This window comes from Dasypus novemcinctus, chromosome 21, assembly GCF_030445035.2.
Source record: "Dasypus novemcinctus isolate mDasNov1 chromosome 21, mDasNov1.1.hap2, whole genome shotgun sequence".
In the NCBI taxonomy this organism is placed as follows: Eukaryota; Metazoa; Chordata; class Mammalia; order Cingulata; family Dasypodidae; genus Dasypus; species Dasypus novemcinctus.
In genome coordinates, this window is record NC_080693.1 from 132,099 (window position 1) to 146,445 (window position 14,347).

A 14,347-nucleotide genomic window follows, 5' to 3' on the forward strand; every position below is an offset into this window, starting at 1 on the left:
ATGTATTTAGGCTTTCTGCTTGGTCAAGTGTTGATGAGAGTGTTAACTGCGTTCCTGTGTGTGTGTGTGTGTGTGTATGTATGGGTGTGTGCACAAGGTTGTAGTTGCAGACTGAATCTATTTTGCTGGCTATGATAGCCATCCTTTATAAACCACTGGAAGGCGACTTTCCTGGAGCACAGAAGGGAATCATCTCTTTTCTACTCCCTACCTGAAGAAGGCAGTGAATTGTCTAAATAATCCAGAAAACCAGGTCCTTTTTGAAAGATGGACATTTGAGTATAGTCTGGGAGATTATATATTTGTATTGAACTAACAAATATATGCAATGAAATACACAAAACTTTTTGGCACTTCCTGAGAACTAAGATTTCCAAAAAAAAGTCAGTGTTGTCATTTTTATGGAGCTGTATTTTTGCTTTGATTTATGGTTGATCAAACAGAAGAAAGAATGGTGGAAAGCAGAGTCCTTTTGTCATTATTTGAGACTGTTCTATGTACAAGTCTAAGAATAAAATGGTACTTTGGATGGACGCTCATGGAATCAGCTTTAGGTTTGCATTAAATTGGTAGTTTGGTAATGACATGAATGATTGTCTTGTGAGTGTAACTCTTCTCTGTATCTGTTCTTTAGAAATTATCTTCAGGAACAACCATGTTTTTCTGCAAAGGCTTAAATTTTCCTCCATGATGAAACAAGATAAGGTATGTAGGACATCATGAGGGTGATAAGTCACAGTGAAGGGGGGACAGGAACTGTGGGGTCCAGCACAAGCAGGCAAGGATGACAGAGCAGGGGGGGGCCCTTCCTAGGAGGTACATGTCTCCAAAAGTCAGAGGTGGGTCAGAGACGCAGGGGCACCTGGAGGGGAGGGCTACAGGTGGGGGGAGCCTGTGAGAAGATAAACGTTCAGGGAAAGCAGCTGCCCTGGAGCACAGGGCAGCTGAGGGAGGAGCCCCTGCTCTGCAGTGGGAGGAGCCCTGGCTGCCAGCAGGTGACTGGGAGCACCTGGGCTGGTCCCCAAAGCCTCTGCTCCCTGGGGTGGTCGTGTCTTGGACCACACCAGCCACTGGCAGCACTGCAGCCACTTTCCTGGCTGCAGAGGACACGGTCCTGGGCTCCTGGTCCTGCACAGAGGCCGGTCCTCGTGGCCCAGGTGGTCGTGTAGCCCCTCAGAGCTGCTCAGCTCTTCCAGAGGGTCTCTGCTCGGCCTCGCCCTGCAGCGCCCCCTCGGGGCCTGGACAGCTCAGTGTGCGTCTTTGGGTTCTGCTGCACCCTCTGGTGGCTCCGGGTGGAGGCCCCCTCATGACCTTCACCTTCTCCCCCCTGCTCGTGGGCCCCGTGGGTGAGGAGGAAGGCACCTTGGGAGCCGGAGGCTCCAGGTTCCAGGCCTGGTCCCGTGAGGAGCTGGAGAGCACCATGGAGGGTTGGGGTGAGCTCTGGGAGGGCACACTGGGCCCCCTACAAAGTGAACCTGGATCCCCAAATCCGATATCCAGGAAATGGAGGTGTTTTCCTCAGGTGGAATCAGCTCCACAGATGAAAGCAACCGATTACACGTAATTGACTGAAATTGAGTTGTAGTAAATCCTGAGGCCAGGATACAGCATCTGTGGCCTTTTTAACAAGGAAAATATGACACCATTTTATTGCAAACTGGCCAGAAGTTAAGGTACCCAAACTTTGATTTTCTTTGAGGCTACAATTTTGTGGCAGCTCTCAGTACTTTTCCAGAACATGCTGACCCTGGTTTCCATATCACACGCAAGGATCCAGGGCATGACATTTAACAGCCGGCTTTCCACTTTCAGCCAGCATCCTAAACTCAGGAAAGTGTGGATTTACACATATCACTGTAGTAATACAAAGCTCATTAGAGCTTATTAGAAAGTTTCTTTTATGAATAAACGTCACAGTCAGAATTTGAAGGCTGCTATAGAATATTCAGGAATATATCCTAATACTTTAAATTAGTTACAAATCCCCAAGAAGTCAGAGAAATAAGACCAAAGAATTTGTTAAAGGAGACTTTCTTAGTTTGTGATCCTTTCAGGGTGGAAATGTTAATTGGTGGTGGAGACTTTACATAGTTAAAAAGGCCTACCTCTCCTCAGTGATTTTTAAAGTTTTCTGGGACATCCTGCTGTGCAAATAAAGTTGCTTTATTCATGCTGGGAATCCAGAATGACTCCCTTGAGGAAGCAACATATGACTTACTTTATCATTATCACAAATGTGATTGAGGAATTCAGATTAAATAAATGCTTAGGGAAATATCTAAATTAAAGCTATTAAAGCTTTAATAATAAACATGGTAACCTAAATTTATATTCTCTTCTTTTCTTGGTTCTCCACTTGCTCAATTCATTTGAAACTCTTGGCTTCATTTATTTTAATATTTGCATCCACAATTCCTACATGAACCTGTGTATAGAGCAAAAGACTTCATAAACTCATTTCAGTCATTACATCTGACAATAAAGCCTCCCAATTATAATAGATTTGAAAATTATTTGTTAAAATGCATTAAAGTTATTTTGTCTGCCATCTTTTTCTACTTCCTTCAATAAACAAAGCAGGGAAACAGACTTGGCCCAGTGGTTAGGGCGTCCGTCTACCACATGGGAGGTCCGCGGTTCAAGCCCCGGGCCTCCTTGACCCGTGTGGAGCTGGCCATGCGCAGTGCTGATGCGCGCAAAGAGTGCTGTGCCACGCAAGGGTGTCCCCCACGTGGGGGAGCCCCACGCTCAAGGAGTGCGCCCGTGAGGAAAGCCGCCCAGTGTGAAAAGAAAGTGCAGCCTGCCCAGGAATGGCACCGCCCACACTTCCCATGCCGCTGATGACAACAGAAGCGGACAAAGAAACAAGACGCAGCAAATAGACACCAAGAACAGAACCAGGGGAGGGGGGGGAAATTAAATAAATAAATAAATCTTTAAAAAAACAAAACAAAACAATAAACAAAGCAAAGCATTTCTATTGCCTATCTTTCCAGATAGACTGTGAGCCTCCCAATGACAGAGGCCAGATCTCCAGAACCTTGCAGGGTGTGAGATGTATGCTAAGTGCTAAATAAATGTTGAACAGGTCCAATTTTGAATAATCTGTTTTGATGAGGTGGAAGCAGTTGGTGACTGACTCTTGTTTTTTTTTGGTAAGCAACATTTTAAGCATAATGAGTGGTTAAAAGCAGGAGTCTTTGAAATCACAAAGCCTGATTTTGAATCCCAGTTTCTTCATGTAATACCTGTGCATCCTTCAGAAATCACTACATTTCTCTAAATTCCATTTTTCTTGTCTGTAGAATAAACTGAGATTACATATGTCTAACACATAGGGGCCATTGCATAAATGGTGGCTAATATTATTACAAGAGACGATACCAATATTTTGTTTGTTTTTTAATCTGTTTGGGTTTTATCTGTGAAGTTTAATGTAAATAACTATAGTGGTATACAATACTGCTAAGCATGAAGAAGATAGATAACTGGCCCTTCCCACAAATACCCCAAGTCAGAAAGTAAAGAAGTTTTAACTAGTAACCTATTTATTTGTTGAAACTAAACTTTATGAGTTACTACTAATCATTGATAATTAATTGAATAATTATGGCCTTATCAGTTCAGAAACTATATTTCCTTCCTTTTCAGTCAGTTTTTTAAATAAATGAAATAGTCTTTATGAATGGTTTTTGTGGATTTTTAAATTGAAATAATAAGTTCCTGGAGTATCTTTTACATAGATTGACATATTCAGTGTATGAGGTTTACTTGAATTGGTGTGTGTGAACACATTACATTTGGGGATTGAACGAATAGGAGATCTAGTCTGTACTTCTAATGTTTTGGCTTCTGTAAATGAATTTAGTCATTTTAAATACTTCTCAGTTATTCTTTTTTCCTATATAGTGTAAGATATAGTTGTTAGGCCTCAGAGAAGGGCCTCTTTGGATAAGCAGAGATGACATGAAGAAAACTTTCACATGAGAGCTAGGCAAACCTACATTTATTACATCTGCAGAGGTAAGGAGCCGAGGCCAGTCCAAAGTGACTCAGACCCAACTCCCCATGCTGCAGTTTCTCTCTTGCTTAAATGCCTAGTTACTACTTAGCATTTTCTTTGATTATGCATCAGTTTTTCTGCTTATGGATGAACACACATAGCTGGTTATATAATTGCATGATTAGTACGTTCAGAAAATCATGCTTTCACATACATTGGGTGATCAAGAAAGGGGCAGATAATTCCACCCCTGGGTGGGAAATTTACTATGCTAATCAGCAAGTTGAAGTGAGGACAGCCAGGGCCTTCTTCTGTGCAGGCCCAGCCAACTGGTAAAAGCTGGTTTTCCTACTTGATTGCTTCAGTAGGATAATCTTGACCACCAAAAGTGGAATTTGGTAGAAAGAAAGGGTTGCATCTCATTACCTTCTGATATACATATAATTCTTTCCTTGGTATCCTGGCTGTTATGAAATAAAAAGCATAACCTTGCAGAAAATTATCTAACAAGCCAATCCTGTGCCCTGCTTCTGTAAATCAGCCCATGAGAACATGGCCTTGCAGGAGATTATCAAATGAACCACTCCTGCCTGCCCCCCCACTTCTGTAATCTAACAAACCACTCCTGCCTCCACTTCTGTAAATCAGTCTGCAAAAGCATGACCTTGCTCCTACCTTCTGCCTCTGTAACCCCACTTGCAAAATTCCACCTAGCAATGCATTAGCCAATGAGTGAGAGCCATGCTAGTCCCACATAAAATCTTATATAAACCTATGAAAACTGAAAAACAGGGCTCAGAATTTGGAGACTGACTCTCCTCTGGGCCTGTATGTTGTAAATCTGTTCCTCTGCTAATCTGAGTACCACTTGGGCTTTTCTGCCACTCAGAACTCCCAGCTTTACAGCAACATTTGGTTCCCTGACTGGGAAACCCAACTATGCTGGCCCTTTGAGCCTCTGGTTTGAGACTGGCAGGCATGGCTGGTGGAGATCTCCACATGAATGAGGCAGCACCACCTGTCCCCTTGATGGGGCATCCTTCAGGGAAAGGATCCCTGTGGGCCATGTCCTCTGACCCAGCCTGACTCAGTGGAGGGGTGGATTGAACAACATAAGAAGATGCTGGAAAGGTAAGGCCCCAGGGCTCTGAGACCCAGTCAGGCCCATCTCCAGATACAAGTGCAGACTGATCACCTCCTAAAATCTTGAGATTCAAGATTCCAGGATAGGGCACTCCCTTGGGTGGGACTGTGTAAGCTCTGAGTGATTGAGTGAATGACTGGGGACTGCAGAGGCCTCTACTGATCTAGTCTGTGGCCCATGGCCTGTGCTACAGAACCCAAGTGGGTCCCAACCTGCACTCAGCGGCTATGTCATATGGCATAATGGATAATCCAGACTCTACATAATGCCTTAGCTAAGGTGAGGCTAAGTTCTCTTGAGAAACACGGACAAGCAGGCATCTGAGTGGCCTTGTGAGGAACACCCCTCCTTTGTTTGACCTGTGACACCAGCTAAGGGATGGGATCATCACAATCCAAACTCACTATCTTAGATGGTATGTCCTCTTGACATAGAGGTGCAATGGACACAACCAATCCAATGTCCACATAGAAAAGGTGGCATTGGATTGGGAAAAGTGGACATGGTGGCTGATGGGTATGGGGAAAGGCAGGAGGAGATGAGAGGTGGAGACGTCTTTGGGACATGGAGCTGCCCTGGATGGTGCTTCAGGAGCAATCACCGGACGTTGTGGATCCTCGCGGGGCCCACTGGATGGAATGGGGGAGAGTATGGGCCATGGTGTGGACCATTGACCATGGGGTGCAGAGGTGCCCAGAGATGTACTTGCCAGGTGCAGTGGATGTGTCATAATGATGGGGGTGGGTGTTGCTGGGGGGGGAGAGGTGGGGTGGGGGTGGTGGGGTTGAATGGGACCTCATATAAATATATTTTTGGTGTAGTATTATTACAAAGTCAATAAAAAAAATTTTTCAAAAAGGCCTTTTCCAGGAATTATGGTATGTCCTCCAGAAATATCCAGATTCTGTGCAAAGTTGAGTGGCCTAAGTTTAATGTTAATTAGCCCTCAGAGGGAACCCTAGAGGTGGCCAAGGTTCATGCAGTTTGGCAAACAGTCACTGAAGCCCCTGGCCACCCCAATCAGTTTCCCTACTTCAATTCCTGGTTAGAAATTGCCCAAACCCTGCTCTCTTAGGAAGGGTCAGAGTAGGGTCCTAGTAACACAAACAGCCAGACTTTGAAAACCTTTTATTCTACAAAAATCTCCAGAAGGAAATCCACTATTCCTGCTGTATAGTACAGCCATTCCAGAATATTTCCCTGCCCTGGAGCCTCCACAAGCAGATCTCCCAGAGACGACTCCACTTTCAGGCCCCCAGGCCTGTCAGCCCTGAGGGGGATCCTGAAACCCCTTTGGCAAGGGGACATCAGTCAGTGCAGCCTGTGCTTCAGAAGCCCCTCCACAAAACACAGGGTCCACCCAGATCAGTGCAGATGGGACTGAACAACCCAGGAGGCCAATCCTGTTTCATCAACCTTTCACAACTGCAGATCTCTTAAACTGGAAGCACCACACCCCTTCACATGTGGAAAAGCCTCAGGCTCTTATCCACCTCATGGAGTCCATTTTCCAAGCCCACCGCCCCACTTGGGGTGATTGCCTCCAACTCCTCCTAACCCTGTTCAGTATGGAGCAGAGACGCCAGATCCTCATGGAAGCCAGAAACTGGTTGTGAGAACAGACCCCACAACTGTCTTGAAACCAGAGGAATGGGCCCCAGAAGCAGCACCAAAAGCTCAACCAGTCTGGAACTTTAACACGAATCCGGGACAGGCTGCCCTTCAGTGGTATCAAAAAGCCCTCCTCAGAATGGTACGAGAAGGAGCGAGGCAGCCCACAAACATATCCTAAAAGGCCTCCATCACTCAACAGCCTGAAGAAACTCTGGGAGATCTGCAAAGCCTTCAGGATCTACACTCCCTTCAACCCAGAAGCCCTGGAAAGCCAGAGAATGGTCAGTGCATCTCTCATCACCCAGGAGGCATCAGACATCAAATGGAAACTTTGAAAGCTAAATGGGTTCACAGAAATAAACATCTCCCAGCTCCTCAAAGTCTCAAACAGTATTTGTCAATCAAGACAAAATCTCCCTGTTAACAGCAGCCTTAAAAAATCCAGACCCAACCAATCGCAAAAGGCCACCCTGAAAAGGGAGGAATACTTCACGCTGAAACACTCCCACTACTGCCAGTACCTCTTAATGGGACAGTTATGGCCTGGGGCCACTGATGATGGGAGTGAGTGTTGCTGGGGGGGGAGGGGTGCGGTGGGGGTGATGGGGTCGAATGGGACCTCATATTTTTTTAATGTAATATTTTTACAAAATCAATTAAAAAAAAAGAAAACCAAGGAAATGATAAGGTTAAAGTACAAGAAAAAAAAAATCCTTTTTTTTCTGCCTGTGGGTGGTTCCCCAGAACCAATCCCTATTTGTTCTTGAATGGGAGAATCCCAAAACTCAACAAAAAATTTCAGTTAACTTGGACTCAACTCCCACAGGGCTTCAAAAACTCCCCCACCCATTTTCCTGAATCCTGCCGCTTTCCTGCTGACCAAAAGAAAACCTCCTGAACATGACTGTGCAGAAGTAACAAAAAAAGTGTATGCCAGGTGCCCCGACCTCCAGGACAAGCCACTTTCTTGCCCAGATCAAACCCTATTCACAGACAGCAGCAGTTTTCTCAGAGATGGAAATAGGCTCAGATTTGCCAGCAACAAGTTTGGTATCTAAAGTTTGTCATCTCAAAAAAGCACCTGAGGGAAACTGGCTACTCCCAGGTGGCTGAGTCTTCATCCCAAAGGGGCCGCCCACACCCTTGTTCAACAATACCACCAGCTCACTCACCTGGGCAAAGCTGCTTTAAGAGCCCTGCTCAGAAAATATTACTACATTGCCCAGATGGCCTCGCCCTGCACCACCGTTAGTAGCCAATGCCAAACCTGCGCTAAAAACAACCCCTCCCAAGGTCCCCAGGCCCGGCAGGCATCCAACCCACAGGAACTGCCCCTTTTAAAAACTTAGCAGTGGCCTTTACAGAAATAAAACCAAGTCGAGGGTATAGGTACTCATTAGTAATAATGTGCACCTTCTCAGGCTGGGTCAAGGCCTTTCCCACTGCACTAAAAAAGCAAAAAAGTAACTAATGCTTCACTCTGAAAAATAGTTTCACGGCACAGAATACCCTTATCAATAAGCAGCAACAATGTCCTGACTGTCATAGCAGCCATCATCCAAGAGCTAGCAAAATGTTACAAATTAAGTGAAAACTCCATACAGCATATAAGCCCCAGAGCTCAGGGCAAGTAAAACCCTAACTCTCAAAACCACCCTAGCCAAGTTCTGTTAAAAAAAAAAAAAAGGCCTCCCCTGAGTAAATCTGCTCCCATTAGCACTCCTCAGAGTCAGAGGCTTCCCCAGGTCCTGGGGTTATTCACCTTTTGAAATTCTGTTTAAAGGACCACATCCAATTACTCAAACCTTCAAGGGAAATCTTGGACTCCTAGGAAAAACCAGCCAGGATTCTATCCTCCAGCAATTAGGAAAAACCCTAGCCCAAATACACAAACCATCCTGTCTCAAAATCTGATCCCATTAAGCCACCCAGTACACCCACACTTTTCTGGAAACCTAGCTTGGTTTAAAAAAAAAATAGAAAAAGGAGACTTTCCAGCCCACCTGTTGCTTCTTAAAAAGATAAGGCACTTTAAGAGATGGAAGTTGTTTATTTCTAGTGGCATGGGGCTGAAAATTAATCAAAAACATTTATATATGCATTGGATATTCCAGATTGTGTGTGTGTGTTTTGTGTGGGTTTAAAAAAAATTATTCATTAAGTATTTATTGAGAATAACTTTGTCAGGCATTATTGTTTTGATTTTATTTTTGTTAAGCACTGATTATTGTATTACATTTCAAAGATTTAGATTTTATACAAACTTAACATTCAAACATGTAGTGGAACACTGATGTCCTGTTTTGTTTTTATCTTGTTTTTTTCTCTCAAGGATTTCTGATCATTAGTTTGATAGCATTTCCAATAGGCATGTATAACATGAATGCATTTCTACCCTTTAAAATGGCTTTGTGATTTTTATATGACTTTCTGAGATTTCTGGTTTTATAGCTCTCTGTAAAAAATCTCACTGGTTAACATTCAGATTCTAAATATTAGAAAATTTCAAAAATAAAAATGCATGACCAATTATTTATGAATTCTTATATTTAAAGTGAAAGCATTAGTGTAAATCAGAGTTCATCCTATTAAAACCAAATTCCCTTATGCATATTCCATAATGTAGTACTCTCAACAACTTAACTTGCTTCTGTAAATTAATAAAATTCTAGAATAAAATTTAGTAGATGATACCTATGAAAATGATGGCTTTCTCAGAAACTTCTGTTAGGTAGCAAATAAGTTAGATTTAGATATACCAAATGGAAAATTATATTTTGGAATGTGGTAGGAAAATACTGTGTAGTTTGAAATTTTATCATAAACTTTTCATCATCTAATCCTAAAGAGATACTAACTTTTGAAAGTAAAGATGACCCAAAGTGGTAGAATTTATTGCAAATAAATGCTTAATAAATTTGCTTACATCTTTTCCCCTCATACCTTTTAGATTAAGTGAAGATATTAGCAAGAGAAGTGTTGTAAACCTTTATCCCATGAAATCAGCAGAAGCCTTAGAATTACAAGATTCTGCACTGAAGTATGTTTTTAGTAACAAAAACAGACTCCTCCTTTTTACATTGAAGCATTTGTGCTTTAAATTCCCCTGCTATCTTTTTTCTTCCCTTGTTCCTACAGTGGTCAGATTCAGCTGGAGACGTTGCCAGGGTGTGAGGTAAGGGTGCTCTCAGACTAGCCAGGGCCTGCCACAGAATTCTGGCCACCATGTTCCCTGAGGATTCATGGGTGGTGGTGGTGGGGTCGTATGGAATGGCCTGTCCTTCTCGTGTTGTTTTTCTGTAAGCCTAAAACTTCTTTGAAAATAAAGTTTATTATTACTTAAAAGAAAAGAATATATCAAAGAGAAACTACCAGAACTATCTGAGAACAGGGAAAGGGGGGTTTGGGTAGAGTTACATGAAGTAAAATTTAAGTGGCTGTGGAGAAGGCAGTTTTGAGGTGAAGTAGGAATGAACCTAGAGGGGCTTAAAAAGATGAACTTACCCTGGTCATAGGGAGAGAGGTTTGAGTGAGGAACACTCTTTAAGTCCCTTCTTGTTGAATGGGCTTAGAGTGGCCAATGTCAAGGCGGGATTGTGCACGAGCCAATTTATATACCCTGAGGTGTCAGTCCATGTGCAGTCTCACACTGGTAAGTCTCTGTGCTAAAGAAATAGGAGAAAAGGGGACAATAAATGTCAGAGCCTTGTCCCCTGAGAGTATGGGTTAGTTGAGCAGAGTGACTTGCTTGCAATTGCTTTGGGTATCAGTCATTCCCAGCTCAAGGGTTTACCGTGGGCCAGTTAATTGCCCTCATTTTCTGCTAATTGGAGTGAGAATAATAGCTGTTATAAAAATGGAATGAGATGATGCAAGAAGGGTCTTGCAACACAGGACATGCCATAAATGGAAGCTGTTATTCTTCTCCTAGTCTTTTATTGCTAGGGGGGTGGTCTTAGACAGAATCTGGGCACCACTGCCTTCCTGGTGGAGACATTGCTGCATCACCCCATCCTGGAACAGCAGGAAGCCTTTCGTGTGTAGGCTGCCCTGGGCCCATGTCATCAAGCTCTCCATTCCAGACACTGCTGCTGCTGATTCTGCACAGGCACATTTTATTTTTTAAGGACTTTATTTGGAAATCATTCTAAACTTATGAAAGATTGCCCCCCCCCAAAAAAAAGCCATTTCAAGGAACATTCATATATTCTTTTTTTTTTTTTTAAAGATACTTAGATTATGCAACTGTCACATAAAACTGTACAGGATTCCCATATGCCCCACTCCCTACCATCCATTTATTCTTTTACCCACATTTGCCTATTATTAACAAGCACTCCATTTATACTGCCATTTACTCCATCTCTACTTCCCCCTTTCCTCTCTACTCTTCCCCTCCCTCCAGCCCCCACAGCACATACACACAGAGTTCTTTTTCTAAACCATTACAGGGTATGCTTCTTACACCATAGCCTTTACTCCTCACCATTTCAGTGTGGGTTTTTTACTAACAGGCATTTTATCTTAGAGAGCTACCTTTCAATATTAACTTCATACATCTACATTGATAAAATTCTTTCATCTAATCTTCCTTCCATAAGGAAGGAAGGTCCTTCATAGCCTTGCCCCCTCCAGTGCTGGATCTAGTCTAGGAATTGGTGTTGCATTTATTGGGGGTGTAGCTACAGCCTCCTTTGATCTGGAAATGTTGTAGAGAAATCGGGTGTGCGCAGTATCGAAGGCCAGGACACGAGAGTACCGAGAAGGAAGTTGATTTATTTTGACCGGCCAGGCTCGGCAGACTCTTGTCTTAATAAAAACCAAGCCCCGAATAGCCTTTTTCAGACCTTTTTATACAGAGGATATAGGATTAGGGAGACTAACTGTGATGGTATGCAAACAGACCTCTGGTTAGGTTCTTCAGTGTTTGATCTTAGTATCAGATAGGTTATTTCCTCCAGGCGAGTTACATATTCTCCACATCCAAGCCAGCTTGGATTAGCATATCTTCCACGTTCCATCTGGAGGCAGCCCTGAATACACATTCAGTCTTACATCCTTTCTGAGCGTTCAAATACTGGGGCCTATATTACTTATTTGGCCATTTTGGGGACTAGGTACACTTGGAAACAATTTTGAATTTATGCACAGGCTATATCAGCACATACTACAAACTTTCTTTAACTTTTGTGACCTTGAAATTTTGAAGGACACAGTCCCTGCTCTCCCCCACCCCCTTTCCAATAGAATGTTCCTCATTTTACATTCGTCTGAGGTTTCCTGATGATTCATAATTAGATTGGGGTTCTGCACTCTTGGTTGGAAAACTGCCCCGGGGTGCCCCAACTGGAGGCTTGCCACACCAATCTACCCCTCCCTGGTGGTAGTAATTCCTTCACCTGGCAAAGGTGTGGCCCGATTTCCCCACTGGGTAATCACTGCTTTTTCAATCCTCCCTTGCAACTCATCAGTCTATGAGGGGATGTTTCCAGACCAAGGTAGTGTCTTGCTGCAGACATGCTTTTGACCTCACCAGACAGATGTCCACCAATGAGCATGGCATCAGGAGTCCCAGCAGAGCTCAGTGCCTCTAGGGGAAACAGTGTGTCCACTCCATCTCAGTGTACAATTAGAGGATCATCCAAGGATCTCCAGTGTCTTCTGCTGAAATGAAGGTCTTCCTGATCGTGAAACCTGCCACGTATTGAGGCCTTACTTCATCTGGACAGGGTGTGAGGTGTTTGACACGTGTCATTGTTACTCCTTTCATTCAGCACATACTTACTGAGTACATACCATGGCACCCAAAGAACTAGCAGTGAACTAAGCCAAGGTCCTGCCCTCAGGCATTCAGGATCCAGATAAGGTATTAGGGAAAGGTGGGCGTTATGAGGCACAGTCTACAGGTGCAGAACCTGGAGCTGCCATCAGTCACATGCTGGCCCGAATGACTTAGGTGGTAAATGGCTGGTCCCTGCTTTTCCACTACATCATATTGCTTCTGCATGACGTGGACTAGTAGTGATGTACTAAGCCTTGTCATATTTAGAAACCTAGTGGGACCCGAATAGACCAATCCTTTTCTGAACAACTAGTCTCAGCAGGGGTAGAGAGCATGTATGTCCATGGTGATGCATTTTGCCTCCCACCAGGAATGCAGATGGGGAATGGAAGGAACAGGGGTGGGTATATCCTGGACTAAGTACTGACTGACCCCAGGTCAAGTTTTGCCTTGATCTAGTCTTCATCCCATCACTTAATCCAAGTAGCTCTATACTTGAGTGCTTTTTGTTGATGCCGTGAAGCACTAATAATTCCAATAATTATTAAGAACTTCTACTAAGGTTGGACATCTCAGTGGTTAGGAAAGAATATTTCAGTGTCACATTCTCTTAATATTTGTCCAAGATTCTCTTAATGTTGAACTTCTCATTTTCCCATCAGCAAAGGTGAGCTGTTTCTCTGCAGTCAGTTCTAGATTTTCCCAGGGGAATTTCATTCTCTCTATTGATCTCTTTATTTTTCCTGTTCTTTGCTTTTCTCCCATTGTTTGACACAAGCACAGACACTTAGGGGTTCCCCTCTGAGTACGGTCATGTGCAGTGGCTGGCACAAAGCCAGCAGTCCCTGAGGGCTTACAGAAGGGAGAGAAAGAGGATCCAATGATAAGGAATGGACTTTGGGAAGGAAAATTTCAATGTCCTGCCCATTCAGTGGACAGACCACTGGGTTTTAACTGATTGCTGAAGGTACTCCATCATTTAGGCACAATTTATATTCTATTCTTGTAATGCATTTCCTTATGCTTATCTAAATTGAAACGCATCCGGGACGTTTCCAATTGCCCATAAAGCTTCATGGGATTTTCGCAAAATTTGACTGTTTGCCATCATTTTATTATGTGGAGAATCCTAGTGTCACCCCAAAGAATGATATTTCAGTTCCAAGTAATGTATCAATCCTTCAGTCAGTTTGGTCACCACCCCCTCCCCCCTTTGTTTAAGCACCTGCTTGAAATGTCCTTGAACTTTCCATCTCATAGAGTCTCAAAAAGAGATATGTCTGTGTACCTGAATTCAGGAGATTGGGGGAAACAAACCCTCTGGAAAAATACCTTGAGTCCATCTCTTATGTATAATGTTTTGTGTTATGTTAATTAATTCAAGGTGTTTTTTTCCCATCCTTTTTGGTTGGATGAGGAGTCCTCCTACTGGAGTAAGAAATTCTTACTCCTTGTCTTCCTTCTAGGGCAATTCACCATCTTTGACTATATGCATGTTCATGATTTTAAAAAGGAAGGTTGGATTAGCTGGCTCTGGTGGGAAAAGGAAGTCACACAGAGCAGGAAAAAGAAAAGGAAGTTGTGCCTTGGCAAGGCTGGCAATAATGACTATGCAGAACTTAAATATGTTTCTCATTTATGATCTGGTTATTTTCACATTCTCTCTTTCATCCCATTTGGGAAGAGAGCAAACCTTCCAGGATACTCTTAAGTCAACTAACCAGTATCTCTTGGTAACCTGGAGTGGCTTCAACCTTGTTTTGGTGTAGAAGACTGGAATATGAAGGCAATAAAGTTGTCATCC

At 43.3% G+C, this 14,347-nt stretch overlaps 1 long non-coding RNA gene across 1 annotated transcript; it reads left to right on the forward strand.

Annotated features, from left to right (window-relative positions):
- Window positions 1-578: 578 nt before the first annotated feature.
- Window positions 579-9,932, forward strand: LOC131274918 (uncharacterized). Its single transcript, XR_009182206.1, has 3 exons — window positions 579-705; window positions 9,712-9,801; window positions 9,900-9,932. It is a non-coding gene; the product is annotated as an uncharacterized lncRNA (long non-coding RNA).
- The last annotated feature ends 4,415 nt before the right edge of the window (window positions 9,933-14,347 follow it).